The sequence below is a fragment of the Oncorhynchus tshawytscha genome, linkage group LG10, assembly GCF_018296145.1.
Source record: "Oncorhynchus tshawytscha isolate Ot180627B linkage group LG10, Otsh_v2.0, whole genome shotgun sequence".
NCBI lineage: Eukaryota > Metazoa > Chordata > Actinopteri > Salmoniformes > Salmonidae > Oncorhynchus > Oncorhynchus tshawytscha.
Genome location: NC_056438.1, coordinates 20,028,513 through 20,045,470, shown reverse-complemented (window position 1 = coordinate 20,045,470; position 16,958 = coordinate 20,028,513). Strand labels below are relative to the sequence as shown.

Sequence of the window (16,958 nt, the reverse complement as noted above, 5' to 3'; positions counted from 1 at the left end):
GTTATAGTTAGGCTACTCATGATGATGTACTGGTTGACTTGGTTGCAGTTAGGCTACTCATGATGATATACTGGTTGACTTGACTGTAGCTAGGCTACTCATGATGATGTACTGGTTGACCTGGTTATAGCTAGGCTACTCATGATGATATACTGGTTGACCTGGTTATAGTTAGGTTACTCATGATGATATACTGGTTGACCTGGTTATAGTTAGGCTACTCATGATGATATACTGGTTGACCTGGTTATAGCTAGGCTACTCATGATGATATACTGGTTGACCTGGTTATAGTTAGGCTACTCATGATGATGTACTGGTTGACTTGACTGTAGCTAGGCTACTCATGATGATGTACTGGTTGACTTGACTGTAGCTAGGCTACTCATGATGATATACTGGTTGACCTGGTTATAGTTAGGCTACTCATGATGATGTACTGGTTGACTTGACTGTAGCTAGGCTACTCATGATGATATACTGGTTGACCTGGTTATAGCTAGGCTACTCATGATGATATACTGGTTGACCTGGTTATAGTTAGGCTACTCATGATGATATACTGGTTGACTTGACTGTAGCTAGGCTACTCATGATGATGTACTGGTTGACCTGGTTATAGCTAGGCTACTCATGATGATATACTGGTTGACCTGGTTATAGTTAGGCTACTCATGATGATATACTGGTTGACTTGACTGTAGCTAGGCTACTCATGATGATGTACTGGTTGACCTGGTTATAGCTAGGCTACTCATGATGATGTACTGGTTGACCTGGTTATAGCTAGGCTACTCATGATGATATACTGGTTGACCTGGTTATAGTTAGGCTACTCATGATGATATACTGGTTGACTTGACTGTAGCTAGGCTACTCATGATGATGTACTGGTTGACCTGGTTATAGCTAGGCTACTCATGATGATGTACTGGTTGACCTGGTTATAGCTAGGCTACTCATGATGATATACTGGTTGACCTGGTTATAGTTAGGCTACTCATGATGATATACTGGTTGACTTGACTGTAGCTAGGCTACTCATGATGATGTACTGGTTGACCTGGTTATAGCTAGGCTACTCATGATGATATACTGGTTGACCTGGTTATAGCTAGGCTACTCATGATGATGTACTGGTTGACCTGGTTATAGCTAGGCTACTCATGATGATGTACTGGTTGACCTGGTTATAGCTAGGCTACTCATGATGATGTACTGGTTGACCTGGTTATAGCTAGGCTACTCATGATGATGTACTGGTTGACCTGGTTATAGCTAGGCTACTCATGATGATGTACTGGTTGACCTGGTTATAGCTAGGCTACTCATGATGATGTACTGGTTGACCTGGTTATAGCTAGGCTACTCATGATGATGTACTGGTTGACCTGGTTATAGCTAGGCTACTCATGATGATGTACTGGTTGACCTGGTTATAGCTAGGCTACTCATGATGATGTACTGGTTGACCTGGTTATAGTTAGGCTACTCATGATGATGTACTGGTTGACCTGGTTATAGCTAGGCTACTCATGATGATGTACTTGTTGACCTGGTTATAGCTAGGCTACTCATGATGATATACTGGTTGACCTGGTTATAGCTAGGCTACTCATGATGATGTACTGGTTGACCTGGTTATAGCTAGGCTACTCATGATGATGTACTGGTTGACCTGGTTATAGCTAGGCTACTCATGATGATGTACTGGTTGACCTGGTTATAGCTAGGCTACTCATGATGATGTACTGGTTGACCTGGTTATAGCTAGGCTACTCATGATGATGTACTGGTTGACCTGGTTATAGTTAGGTTACTCATGATGATATACTGGTTGACCTGGTTATAGCTAGGCTACTCATGATGATGTACTGGTTGACCTGGTTATAGCTAGGCTACTCATGATGATGTACTGGTTGACCTGGTTATAGCTAGGCTACTCATGATGATGTACTGGTTGACCTGACTGTAGCTAGGCTACTCATGATGATGTACTGGTTGACCTGACTGTAGCTAGGCTACTCATGATGATGTACTGGTTGACCTGGTTATAGCTAGGCTACTCATGATGATGTACTAGTTGACCTGACTGTAGCTAGGCTACTTGTAACGGCTTTCTTCTATCTCCTCCTCTGATGAAGAGGTACAGCAAGGATCGGACCAAAATGCAGCGTGATGATGATTCATGATATTTTAATGAAGGGAAAAACTATACATGAAGAAACTACAAAATAATGAAATGTGAAAACCGAAACAGTCCTATCTGGTGCAAACACAAAGACAGGAACAATCACCCACAAAACACTCAAAGAATATGGCTGCCTAAATATGGTTCCCAATCAGAGACAACGATAAACACCTGCCTCTGATTGAGAACCACTCCAGACAGCCATAGACTTTGCTAGATACCTCCAGTAAGCCACACACCCAATAACTAACAAAACCCCAAGACAAAACACACCACAATAAACCCATGTCACACCCCTGCCTGACCAAATAAATAAAGACAAACACAATAATACTTCGACCAGGGCGTGACAGAACCCCCCCCCCTAAGGTGCGGACTCCCGGACGCACCTCAAAACAATAGGGAGGGTCCGGGTGGGCGTCTGTCCATGGTGGCGGCTCCGGCGCGGGACGTAGACCCCACTCTATCAATGTCCTAGTCCCTCCTTCTCGCGTCCTAGGATAGTCCACCTTCGCCGCCGACCATGGGCTGGTAGTCCTCACCCAGAATCCCACTGGACTGAGAGGCAGCTCGGGACTGAGGGGCAGCTCGGGACTGAGGGGCAGCTCGGGACTGAGGGGCAGCTTGGGACTGAGGGGCAGCTCGGGACTGAGGCAGCTCAGCACTAAGGTGAAGCTCAGCACTGAGGTGAAGCTCAGCACTGAGGGGAAGCTCAGCACTGAGAGGAAGCTCAGCACTGAGAGGAAGCTCAGGTAGTCAGGTAGTCCTGGGGCATGGTCCTAGGGCTCAGGTCCTCCGAGAGAGAGAAAGAAAGAGAGAATTAGAGAATTCACACAGGACACCGAATAGGACAGGAGAAGTACTCCAGATATAACAAACTGACCCTAGCCCACCGACACATAAACTACTGCAGCATAAATACTGGAGGCTGAGACAGGAGGGGTCAGGAGACAATGTGGCCCCATCCGAGGACACCCCCGGACAGGGCCAAACAGGAAGGATATAACCCCACCCACTTTGCCAAAGCACAGCCCCCACACCACTAGAGGGATATCTTCAACCACCAACTTACCATCCTGAGACAAGGCTGAGTATAGCCCACAAAGATCTCTGCCATGGCACAAGCCAAGGGGGGGTGCCAACCCAGACAGGATGACCACATCAGTGAATCAACCCACTCAGGTGACGCACCCCTTCCAGGGATGGCATGAGAGAGCCCCAGTAAGCCAGTGACCCAGCCCCTGTAATAGGGTTAGAGGCAGAGAATCCCAGTGGAAAGAGGGGAACCGGCCAGGCAGAGACAGCAAGGGCGGTTCGTTGCTCCAGAGCCTTTCCGTTCACCTTCCCACTCCTGGGCCAGACTACACTCAATCATATGACCCACTGAAGAGATGAGTCTTCAGTAAAGACTTAAAGGTTGAGACCGAGTTTGCGTCTCTGACATGGGTAGGCAGACCGTTCCATAAAAATGGAGCTCTATAGGAGAAAGCCCTGCCTCCAGCTGTTTGCTTAGAAATTCTAGGGACAATTAGGAGGCCTGCGTCTTGTGACCGTAGCGTATGTGTAGGTATGTACGGCAGAACCAAATCAGAGAGATAGGTAGGAGCAAGCCCATGTAATGCTTTGTAGGTTAGCAGTAAAACCTTGAAATCAGCCCTTGCTTTGACAGGAAGCCAGTGTAGAGAGGCTAGCACTGGAGTAATATGATCAAATTTTGGGGTTCTAGTCAGGATTCTAGCAGCCGTATTTAGCACCAACTGAAGTTTATTTAGTGCTTTATCCGGGTAGCCGGAAAGTAGAGCATTGCAGTAGTCTAACCTAGAAGTGACAAAAGCATGGATACATTTTTCTGCATCATTTTTGGACAGAAAGTTTCTGATTTTTGCAATGTTACGTAGATGGAAAAAAGCTGTCCTTGAAATGGTCTTGATATGTTCTTCAAAAGAGAGATCAGGGTCCAGAGTAACGCTGAGGTCCTTTACAGTTTTATTTGAGACGACTGTACAACCATTAAGATTAATTGTCAGATTCAACAGAAGATGTCTTTGTTTCTTGGGACCTAGAACAAGCATCTCTGTTTTGTCTGAGTTTAAAAGTAGAAAGTTTGCAGCCATCCACTTCCTTATGTCTGAAACACATGCTTCTAGCAAGGGCAATTTTGGGGCTTCACCATGTTTCATTGAAATGTACAGCTGTGTGTCATCCGCATAGCAGTGAAAGTTAACATTATGTTTTCGAATAACATCCCCAAGAGGTAAAATATATAGTGAAAACAATAGTGATCCTAAAACGGAACCTTGAGGAACACCGAAATTTACAGTTGATTTGTCAGAGGACAAACCATTCACAGAGACAAACTGATATCTTTCCGACAGATAAGATCTAAACCAGGCCAGAACTTGTCCGTGTAGACCAATTTGGGTTTCCAATCTCTCCAAAAGAATGTGGTGATCGATGGTATCAAAAGCAGCACTAAGGTCTAGATGCACGAGGACAGATGCAGAGCCTCGGTCCGATGCCATTAAAATGTAATTTACCACCTTCACAAGTGCCGTCTCAGTGCTATGATGGGGTCTAAAACCAGACTGAAGCATTTCGTATACATTGTTTGTCTTCAGGAAGGCAGTAAGTTGCTGCGCAACAGCCTTTTCTAAACATTTTGAGAGGAATGGAAGATTCGATATAGGCCGATAGTTTTTTATATTTTCTGGGTCAAGGTTTGGCTTTTTCAAGAGAGGCTTTATTACTGCCACTTTTAGTGAGTTTGGTACACATCCGGTGGATAGAGAGCCGTTTATTATGTTCAACATAGGAGGGCCAAGCACAGGAAGCAGCTCTTTCAGTAGTTTAGTTGGAATAGGGTCCAGTATGCAGCTTGAAGGTTTAGAGGCCATGATTATTTTCATCATTGTGTCAAGAGATATAGTACTAAAACACTTGAGCGTCTCTCTTGATCCTAGGTCCTGGGAGAGTTGTGCAGACTCAGGACAACTGAGCTTTGAAGGAATACGCAGATTTAAAGAGGAGTCCGTAATTTGCATTCTAATAATCATAATCTTTTCCTCAAAGAAGTTCATGAATTTATCACTGCTAAAGTGAAAGTCATCCTCTCTTGGGGAATGCTGCTTTTTAGTTAGCTTTGCGACAGTATCAAAAAGGAATTTCGGATTGTTCTTATTTTCCTCAATTAAGTTAGAAAAATAGGATGATCGAGCAGCAGTAAGGGCTGTTCGGTACTGCATGGTACTGTCTTTCCAAGCTAGTCGGAAGACTTCCAGTTTGGTGTGGCGCCATTTCCGTTCCAATTTTCTGGAAGCTTGCTTCAGAGCTCGGGTATTTTCTGTGTACCAGGGAGCTAGTTTCTTATGAGAAATGTTTTTAGTTTTTAGGGGTGCAACTGCATCGAGGGTATTGCGCAAGGTTAAATTGAGTTCCTCAGGTTAACTGACACACACACACACATACTTATTCACTCACTCCACGTACACATACATATACATGCATGAAATCCATAAACACGAACACACACACACTCTCCCTGCAGGTATTGGTATTCCAGCCTAGAGGCTGACAAATGTAAAGCAGATGGTAGGTTAGAAGTTGATAGGATTTGATGCTGGGCCCACATTAAGAAGGGATATGGGGGATCTTTCAATTCAGACCTTAAACCTCTGGGCTTCTGTGAAATTGGAACGGGTTCTATGATGAAACATGTAGAGAGAGAGAGAGAGAGAGAGTGTGTGTGTGTGCACGCACTTGTGTGTGTCTGTGTGTGTGTTACACACCTGTGGATTTCCGACTCTCCTCTCTCTTCACCAGGCACCAGGCAGCACAGGCATCTCATTAGCAAGCTGTTGGAGCTAATGAACTAATTAACTGGTGAATCTAGCAGGAATCAACCGGTTGCCAATCAGGCTGTCTAAAGGAGCCCCCGTTAGTTAGTCTAACCTAAAGGGAAGGATAGAGGATACCTTCTGGTTCGTTTGCTCAATGTTTGTCTTTGCGGTGTGTGGCGTTTGGAGAGCAGGAAAGCAGCAGAGCAGTGGAGTAGACAGACAGACTCGCGCACACATATACACACACACACACACACACAGTAGAGAAGCAGGACTCACAGTTACATATATATATACACACACACACACACACACACAGTCGAGAAGCAGGACTCACAGTTACATATACATGTGCACACACACATACAGAGTACCAGTCAAAAGTTTGGACGCACCTACTCATTCAAGGGTTTTCCTTTATTTTTACTGTTTTCTACATTGTAGAATAATAGTGAAGACAAACTATGAAGTTACACATATGGAATCATGTAGTAACCAAAAAAGTGTGAAATAAATCTAAATATATTTTTGAATCTTCAAAGTAGCCAACCTTTGCCTTGATGACAGCATTGCACACTCTTGGCATTCTCTCAACCAGATTTATACATTAAAAGAAATGTAACCATTATTTAACTAGGCAAGTCAGTTAGAACAAATTCTTATTTACAATGGTGGCCTACCCCGGCCAAACCCAGACGACGCTGGGCCAATTGTGCGCCGCCCTATGGGACTCCCAATCACGGCCGGATGTGATACAGCCTGCATCATCTGGAATGCTTTTCCAACGCGTCTTGAAGGAGTTCCCGCATATGCTGAACTCATCCCAAACCATCTCAATTGGGTTGAGGTCGGGTGATTGTGGAGGCCAAGTCATCTGATGCAGCACTCCATCACTCTCTTTCTTGGTCAAATAGCCCTTACACAGCCTGGAGGTGTGTTGGGTCATTGTCCTGTTGACAAATAAATGATAGACCCAGTTAGCCCAATCCAGATGGGATGCCATATCGCTGCAGAATGCTGTGGTAGCCATGCTTGTTAAGTGTGCCTTGAATTCTAAATAAATCACAGACAGTGTCACCAGCAAAGTATCCCCACACCATCACACCTCCTCCATGCTTCACGGTGGGAACCACACATGCAGAGATCATCCGTTCACCTTCACTGTGTCTCACAAAGACACGGCGGTTGGAAAGAAAATCTTAAATCTGGACTCATCAAACCAAAGGACAGATTTCCAACTGTTTAATGTCCATTGCTCGTGTTTCTTGGCCCAAGCAAGTCTCTTCTTATTATTGGTGTCCTTTAGTAGTGGTTTCTTTGCAGCATTTCGACCATTAAGGCCGGATTCACACAGTCTCCTCTGAACAGTTGATATTGAGATGTGTCAGTTACTTGAACTCTGTGAAGCATTTATTTGGGCTGAGATTTCTAAGGCAGAGGTAACTGGGTCTTCCTTTCCTGTGGCAGTCCTCATAAAAGCTACCTTTTCTGCATTGATTGACCTTCATGCCTTAAAGTAATGGTGACTGTTGTTTCACTTTGAGCTGTTCTTGCCATAATATGAACTTGGTATTTTACCAAATAGGGTTATCTTCTGTATACCACCCTTACCTTGTCACAACACAACTGATCTGCTCAAATGCATTAGGAAGGAAAGAAATTCCACAAATTAACTTAACACAAATTAACAAGGCACACCTGTTAATTGAAATGCATTCCAGGTGACTACCTCATGAAGCTGGTTGAGAGAATGCCAAGAGTGTGCAAAGCTGCCATCAAGGCAAAGTGTGGCTACTTTGAAGAATCTCAAATCTCAAATATATTTGGATTTGTTTCACACTTTTTTGGTTACTACATGATTCCGTATGTGTTATTTCATAGTTTGTCTTCACTATTATTCTATAATGTAGAAAATAGTACAAGTTAAGAAAAACCCTCGAATGAGTAGGTGTGTGCAAACTTTTGACTGGTACTGTACGTGTACACACACACACACACACACACACACACACACACACACACACACACACTTGAGTGGGCAGAAACAATAGAAGACCATAATGATGATTGGTGTTAATTTGCTGTGTAGACACTTTATATCCCTCTAGTTCACTGTCTGTACACTGCTATACATTACACATGTAATTATAAACACACACACACACTGCATATACTGTCCCTGTCCAGGCATATGGTTCATTATGAAGAGGACTGCAGGAGTGTCTCAATGGAGAATGTATTGTTGTAACCAGAATATATAGGTCTCATTCCGTTACTTAACCATTAGTCTAACAATGCTGCCGTTGTGGCTTTCTAAGCTTCCTAATGTCAGTGTTTGTCCATAGTACAATACTCTGTCTCTGTGGAGCATGGTTAATGAATGCAGCCACTGTAAAAACAACCAATGATGAGAATGCTTTTTCAACTTGGCACCCTCTCGCGGGGAATCGGCTCTGTGAGCCAATCAGCTTGCAGAATGACAGGACGCCTACAGTGTGATTGGTGGAAGAGATAGGCTTAGACACAGGCGGTGTTGTTGGTTGGAGGTTGGAGTGTGATGATGCTCTGAAGGATGTGTATCCCTCCACCCCCTGTCCGTAGAGATGAAGTAATCCCTCTTTACCTACTAATGTATTCTAGCCTGTACTGTGGCCATCTATATATATCTCTGTCTACATTACCAAGCGCCCCCATTACCACACACACACACACACACACACACACACACACACACACACACACACACACACACACACACACACACACACACACACACACACACACACACACACACACACACACACACACACACACACACACACACACACACACACACACCACTGTGGCCTCAGTTGGCACAGCATGAGTGTATATGTATATTCTTCTCCACTCTACCAGTCATGGTCTTCTAAGCTGGCCCTCTCCGATAATCCTCTATGACCTTCCTCTCTCATCCCTCTGTTTTCTAATTGGAATTAAACAAATGTATTCATTAATTGGCTGACTGGAGAGAATTCTAAAAAAAAGAAAGGACTTGAGAAATGCCTCTGAAAATGTCTGATACAACTTCACCGAGTAAGAGGTTTTAGGTTGACGTGTATTCCGTCTCTGCAATACTTGTACACTGTATCCCAATGATCTATTTTCACTTTAGAAGCAAGTTGAACAAAAGCAAGTCAGTACCTCTTGAATGTTAACATGTTATATTTGTGGGTCTGTGTTGGTTGTGTTGGCTGTGTGTTTTGAACAGATATAAGATGGTTGAATACTATGGTATTATGGTTGAATTTGGCAGTAAGTCTGATAGCGTGGCTGGATTTTTACCTTGCGTCTTCAAACTAGACAAAGCCGTAAATTGACTACAGCCCAATTTTGGGCTTTTAAGATCTTTTTTTTGTCTTTATTTTTTATAAGTGATAACATTGCTCTCAGAGAAGATGATTGTTTTAATGATGTCACTGCATTCTCAGATGAGGTCACGATCGCCGTAAGAAGAGGACCAAAGCACAGCGGGAATGCATCATTTAATAGATGACGAAAAACACGAAGTGAACTGTACAAAACAATAAACGAATAACAACCGTGAAGCTATAACAAGAACTGTGCTGACACAAGCAGCTAACATAGACAATCACCCACAACCCACAATGACAAAACAGGCTACCTAAATATGGTTCCCAATCAGAGACAAGGGCTAACGCCTGCCTCTGATTGAGAACCATATTAGGCCAAACACAGAAACAGACAAACTAGACACACAACATAGAATGCCCACCCAGCTCACGTCCTGACCAACACTAAAACAAGGAAAACACAAAAGAACTATGGTCAGAACGTGACAGATGAATATGTTTTAAGACAGCAACATGTGAGACCGAATGGATTTCACTGTTTATTGCACATATTGCAATTTCTACTCTGTAGTTTACTTATGTATCTTTACGTATACGTGTATTTTTAGTGTGTATATTAAATTCACAATATGCTTGAAAATTGAAATGTTCAGTGAAGTGGACAATATTAGCCAAATCTCCATAAGAAAAAAATAATACATTAGACAAACAGATGCTTATTTTTTTATTGTCAGGATTTTTGTCCACACAAATACTGAAACACACACACACAGAAAAAACACACACACCATTTAGTGTCTTTATATAGTGTGTCAAATCAAATGTATGTATAAAGTCCTTTTTATATCAGCAGATGTCACAATGTGCTTGTACAGAAACCCAGCCTAAAACCCCAAACACCAAGCAATGCAGATGTAGAAGCACGTGTGTGATTTGCTCTTTACAGTAAGCCATGAACACATTTTTTATTCATGTATGAAGCACATGATTTTGTACACTCTGTACACTGTGTGTGTGTGTGTGTGTGTAGGTTGCATGTGCGTTTTTGTGTGTGTGTGTGTGTCAGTGCAGCCTGATCACTAGAAATAGATGGCGATTTCAGACATTTGGAAAGGTCCTGAGAACAGCCAATATATGCCTTCCTCTGCACTCACAAAAAAAGAAAAACAATTGCACAGCACTGGTGTAATGGGTCCTAGGTGCAGCTGGTGTAGAGAGTCAGGCGCAGGACAGCAGATATGAGTAATCAATGTACTTTTACTCAAAATGTCAAACCGACTTCGGTAGAAGTCGTGACAGTACCCCCCTTGACCACGCACCGACACCGACCTCGGGGACGACCCGGAGGGCGAGGCGCAGGGCAATACGGATGGAGACGGTGGAAATCCCGCAGCAATGAAGAGTCCAGGACGTCCTCCACCGGCAACCAGCATCTCTCCTCCGGACCGTACCCCTCCCACTCCACGAGGTACTGAAGGCCCCTCGCCCGACACCTCGAGTCTAGGATGGCTCGAACAGCATATGCCGGGGCCCCCTCGATGTCCAGAGGGGGCGGAGGAACCTCCCGCACCTCAGCTTCCTGGAGTGGACCAGCGTCCACCGGCCTGAGGAGAGACACATGAAACGAAGTATTAATGCGATAATCTGGGGGAAGTCTCCTCAGGACTTTAAATGGCCCCACAAACCGCGGACCCAGCCTCCGGCAGGGCAGGCGGAGGGGCAGGTTTCGGGTCGAGAGCCAGATCCGGTCCCCCGGTGCGAACACCGGGGCCTTGCTGCGGTGGCGGTCAGCGCTCGCTTTTTGCCGCCTCACGGCCCGTTGTAGGTACACATGAGCGGCGTCCCAGGTCTCCTCCGAGCGCTTGAACCATTCGTCCACCGCAGGAGCTTCGATCTGGCTCTGATGCCAACGGTGCCAGAACCGGCTGATAAGGTTAGTGGAGGAATGGCGGAGTGAATTTTGGGCCATCTCTGGCCAGGGATTGAACGTCGCCCACTCACCCGGCCAGTCCTGGCAGTATGACCGCAGAAACCTACCTACATCCTGATTTACTCTCTCCACCTGCCCGTTACTCTCAGGGTGAAAACCGGAGGTAATGCTGACCGAGACCCCCAGATGTTCCATGAACGCTCTCCTTGAACTAGGGACCTCGATCAGAGACTATGTCCTTAGGCACCCCGTAGTGCCGGAAGACATGAGTGAACAGGGCCTCTGCAGTCTGTAGGGCCATAGGGAGACCGGGCAAAGGGAGGAGACGGCAGGACTTAGAAAACCAATCCACAATGACCAGGATCGTGGTGTTGCCCTGAGGGAGGAAGATCTGTCAGGAAGTCCACCGACAGGTGCGACCATGGCCGTTGGAATGAGTAAGGGTTGTAATTTCCCTCTAGGCAGGTGCCTTGCACTGGGCGCACACAGAGCAGGAGGAAACATAAACCCTCATGTCCTTGGCCAAGGTGGGCCACCAGTACTTCCCACTAAGGCAACCCACCTTCCGCACGATTCCAGGATGACCAAAGGAGGGTGACGTATGGGCCCAATAGATCAAACGGTCGCGGACAGCAGACGGAATGTACAGGCGCTCAGCTGGACACTGGGGGGGAGTGGGCTCTGTGCATAACGCCCTCTCGATGTCCACGTCCAGCTCTCACACCACCGGTGCCACCAGGCAAGAGGCCGGAAGTATGGGAGTGTGATCCATGGACCGCTCCTCTGTGTCATACATCCGGGACAGTGCGTCTGCCTTAGCGTTCTGGGAACGTGGTCTGTAGGAGAAGGTGAAAACAAAACGGGTAAAGAACATAGCCTGCCTTGCCTGGCGAGGGTTCAGTCTCCTCGCCGCCCGGATGTACTCCAGATTGCGGTGGTCAGTCCAGATGAGAAAAGGGTGTTTAGCCCCCTCAAGCCAATGTCTCCACGCCTTCAGAGCCTTGACAACAGCCAACAGCTGTAGTAGTTGGCCAACCCCAGAAACCGCTGCACTTCCTTTACCGTGGTGGGAGTCGGCCAATTACTCATGACTGAAATGTGGTCACTCCATCTCCACCCCTGACATGGAATTACAGTACCCTAGGAAGGAGATTTCTCAGCCTTGACGTACAGGTCATGCTCCAACAGTCGACCAAGCACCCTGCGCACCAGGGACACATGCTCGGCGCTTGTGGCGGAGTATATCAGAATGTCATCAATATACACCACTACACCCTGCCCGTGCAGGTCCCGGAAAATCTTGTCAACAAAGGCCTGGAAGACTGATGGAGCATTCATCAACCCGTACGGCAAGAAAAGGTACTCATAGTGCCCTGAGGTGGTACTAAATGCTGTCTTCCACTCGTCTTCTCCAGATACGCACCAGGTTTTAAGCGCTCCTGAGATCCAATTTTGTAAAGAAGCGCACCCCGTGCATTGACTCGATCACACTGGCTATCAGAGGCAGCGGGTAGCTATACCTCACTGTGATCTGATTGATCCCTCGATAGTCAATACATGGGTGCAGACCCCCTTCCTTCTTCTTCACAAAAAAGAAACTTGAGGAGGCAGGTGAAGTGGAGGGCTGAATGTATCCCTGCCCCAGGGATTCAGAGACCTATGTTTCCATAGCCACCGTCTCCTCATGTGACAGAGGATCCACGTGACTTCTGGGAAGTGCTGCGTCTACCAGGAGATTTATCGCACAATCCCCTCGCCGATGAGGTGGTAATTTAGTTGCCCTCTTCTTACAGACGGCGAGAGCCAAATCGGCATATTCTGAGGGGATGCGCACGGTGGAGACCTGGTCTGGACTTTCCACCATCGTCTCACCGATGGAAACCCCAACACACCTCCATGAGCACTCTCGTGACCACCCCTTGAGAGCCCTCTGTTGCCACGAAATAGTGGGGTCATGACAGGCCAACCAGGGTAGGCCCAGCACCACAGGAAACACAGGAGAATCAATAAGGAAGAGACTGATTCTCTCCTCATGACCCTCCTGCGTAACCATGTCAAATGGAGCGGTGGCCTCCCTAATCAGCCCTGACCCTAATGGTTGACTATCTAGGGCGTGCACAGGGAAAGGCATATCCACAGCAACAAGGGGAATCCCTAAACTATGAGCAAATGAACGGTCAATAAAATTCCCAGCTGCTCCTGAATCTATTAGTGCCTTATGCTGGGAATGCGGGAAAAACTCAGGACATTTAATACACACATACATGTGAGCAACAGGGGGCTTTGGGTGAGCCTGGTGCCGACTCACCTGGGGTGACACGTTAGTGCCCTGCCTGCTGCCTCGACTCCCTGAGGGACCGGGAATGGTCCCTCCTCCGGTCACCCTAAGTGCAGCACCTCCCAGCTCCATGGGCGTCGGGGTGGACAGTGGAACCTGTTGTAGTGGGGCTGGTGGAGGCGCTGAAAAACCTCCTCCTCTCTCCCAACGATCCATAGTCTGCAGCACCCGATCCATGGCAGGGCCCAGACGTTGCAACATGGTCGCATTCTCCTGAACGCGCTCCTCCACTGGAACAGGGAAGGCGTCTGCTCCTGCTGACTCCATTCTTCAAGGTGAGTGATTCTGTAATGGATCCTAGGTGTAGCTGGTGTAGAGAGTCAGGCGCAGGACAGCAGATATGAGTAATCAATGCACTTTTACTCAAAATGTCAAATATACAAAGTAACAAATACACGCACACCATGAAAGACCGAAAATACAATAAATAATCACTCACAAAATACCGCATGGGGAACAGAGGGTTAAATAATAAACAAGTAATTAGTTGAGTGAAACCAGGTGTGAAAAGACAGACAGAACAAATGGAAAATGAAAAGTGGATCGGCGGTGGCTAGAAAGCCGGGGACGACGACCGCCGAACGCTGCCCAAACAAGGAGAGGGACCGACTTCGGCGGACGTCGTGACAACTGGACGTGAACTTGTGATGCTGAGAGCCAGAGCGAGCTGCTTAGACCGTGAGAATACTTGATGATACTTGATGGATTTGAATTATTGTTTAGTTGTAAGCCTTCCCCAACCCATAGCCCTAACCGTAACCACTCAGAATTAATACCTAAACTTGACCCTTTGTTTTAGCCCTGTAACCACGCGGAATTAACCCTGTAATTAACCTTTCGTAATACTTCGAATTTCAAAGGGAAACTATGAGATCTTGTTGTTGTTTTGTGTATGTGTGTGTGTGTGTGTGTGTGTGCCTCATGAGAAGTATAGCCCTCCAGACCCCAGACAGTCAGCAGCATCAGCAGGTGTAAGGCCAGGAGAGACTCCCAATCCTCCTCCTCCTCACTTTCTAGGAATGACTGTGGCGTGCTCCCTTGAGACACTAACTCACTTCTCCTCTCCTTCACTCCCTCTCTGTCTACCTCATTCTCTCCCTCCCAGTCTCTTGCTCTCCTTCTCTGCCAACCATTGTTCCTCTCTCCCTCTCTCTGTCTTCACTCACCCTCCCACTCACCCTCCCACTCACCCTCCCTTCCATGCAGCCTCTTGCTCTCTTTTTCTCTCTCTCTCTCCCTCTCTCCCTCCAGCCCACTCTCTCTCTCCCTCTCTCCCTCCAGCCCACTCTCTCTCTCCCTCTCTCCCTCCAGCCCACTCTCTCTCTCCCTCTCTCCCTCCAGCCCACTCTCTCTCTCCCTCTCTCCCTCCAGCCCACTCTCTCTCTCCCTCTCTCCCTCCAGCCCACTCTCTCTCTTTCTTCATGTCTTTGTCCCTGCTTTCCTCCCTCCCTTTCTTCATAGCTCAGCTAGGTCAGTCCAGTCCAGTTAGACAGCAGGGTGAAGCTGCAGACCTCTAGCTGTTATGACAGCCTGTCCAAGTGAATTCTCTCTTCTCTTTCTCCTTCCCCTGCTCCACTCTACTTCTCTAAGAACTCTCTCTCTCCCCCTCTTTCTCTCCCCTCTCTTTCTCTCCTCTCTCTCTCTCTTTCTCTCTCTTTCGCACTCTCTTTCTCTCTCTCTTTCTCTCTCTTTCTCTCTCTTTCTCTCTCTTTGCAACTATCTAGACTACCTCTCCATCTCTCTACTATTCTTCTCCAAGCACTCTCTCTACCCCTTCAAACTACAATTTCCCTTCCTCCCCCTCTCCCCTCTCCACCCTGCCATCATGCCATCCTCCCATCCCTCCTTCTCCTCTCCTGTGGCATCCAGTTTCTCTACTCCTACTCTTTTGCATCCATCACTCGCTCCTCTTGTCTTTCCTCGTTGTCATGCAAATGTCTCTAATGTGAATAGCCATCCCTCTATCCATACCAGTTCATCTGTCTTTTCTCCCCTCTTCGCCCCCTCCTTTCACCCCATCTGTCCTGTCTGCGTTGGTTTATTTGTCCGTCTTTTTTCTACTTTTCCTAACAGAATGTTCTGTCCCCGCAAACATGTGTGTAAATCATACAGTATTACTACAGTATGCACACAACCATGTAACTCCACAAACACACCTAACTCATTTTGACAACACTCACCTATCCCTCTCAACCCATCTCTCTCCCTTTGCTCAACTACCAAATGTACTTTAGATTACTGAAGGGCTTTGGTTTGGTGTGTGATTTGGGATGTTGAGTTGGAGTTTGATCAAACCAATTATTTGTCACGTGCCTATTAGCTACTGGGTCCTATTAGCTACTGTTCAGTGTTAGCCTATTGTTAGCCTAGCGCTAGCCCCGTCAGGTCCTATTAACTGCGGTTTAGCGTTAGCCTAGATATATCCTAGCGTAGCATAGTGTTTGCTCTGTCAGGGCCTATTATCTGCTGTTTAGCATTAGACTAAAGTTAGCCTAGAGTTAGCACCCTCATGTTCTATTAACAACTGTTTAGTGTTAGCCTAGCATTCGCCCTGTCAGGTCCTATTAGCTGCTGTTCCTGAGATGTTATACTGTTATTGTACTGCAATGTTGAGGGAGCTAGCACACACATTTCACTGCACCTTTTATAACTGCTGTAAGCTGAGTGGGTGCTGAATAAAATTAGATTTGACTTAAGCGTTAGCCTAGCGTTGGTATAGCGTTAGCCTAGCGTCAGGATGAGTGACAGAGCAATGGGGGCGGAATAGAGGACCCTTGTAGAGACTGTCACACACCCATATACACGTGCACGCACTCACACACGCACGCACTTGCACACACACACACACACAGAGACACACACAAAGTGTAGACTGTTAAACAGACAGAGACACATGAGTGGGTAGGCTACTACATATACAATCATGCATATTCAAACACACTGCAAAATAGAAAAATGTGGATACCCACATAGAGAGAGTTCATCACACACACACCCATTTGCCCACTGTTTCCTGTCCTCCCACACTTTCACATGTAAACATACACTCACACAGACTACATACTACTCACACTCACACACACACTGCACACACAGTCTCGTCTATTAGATTGCCTATACACTGTGGCTAACCGCTCCGCGCACGCACGCACACACACAAACAAACATACATACACACACACACACACAGTTACACACACACACTAAATCGATGGCCCCTTCCTGTGTGTGTGTGAGGGGGGCCAGTCCCCCTGATCCCTATGACAAGCAAACACACACACAGAATGAGCTCCTTGTCTCTGGATCAATA

At 46.5% G+C, this 16,958-nt stretch overlaps 1 protein-coding gene across 5 annotated transcripts in view; it reads left to right on the top strand.

Moving 5' to 3' along the window:
- Positions 1–16,958, top strand: part of nlgn2a (neuroligin 2a) — a 288,568-nt gene that overhangs the window by 206,608 nt on the left and 65,002 nt on the right. The gene's annotated exons all lie outside the window — the stretch shown is intronic.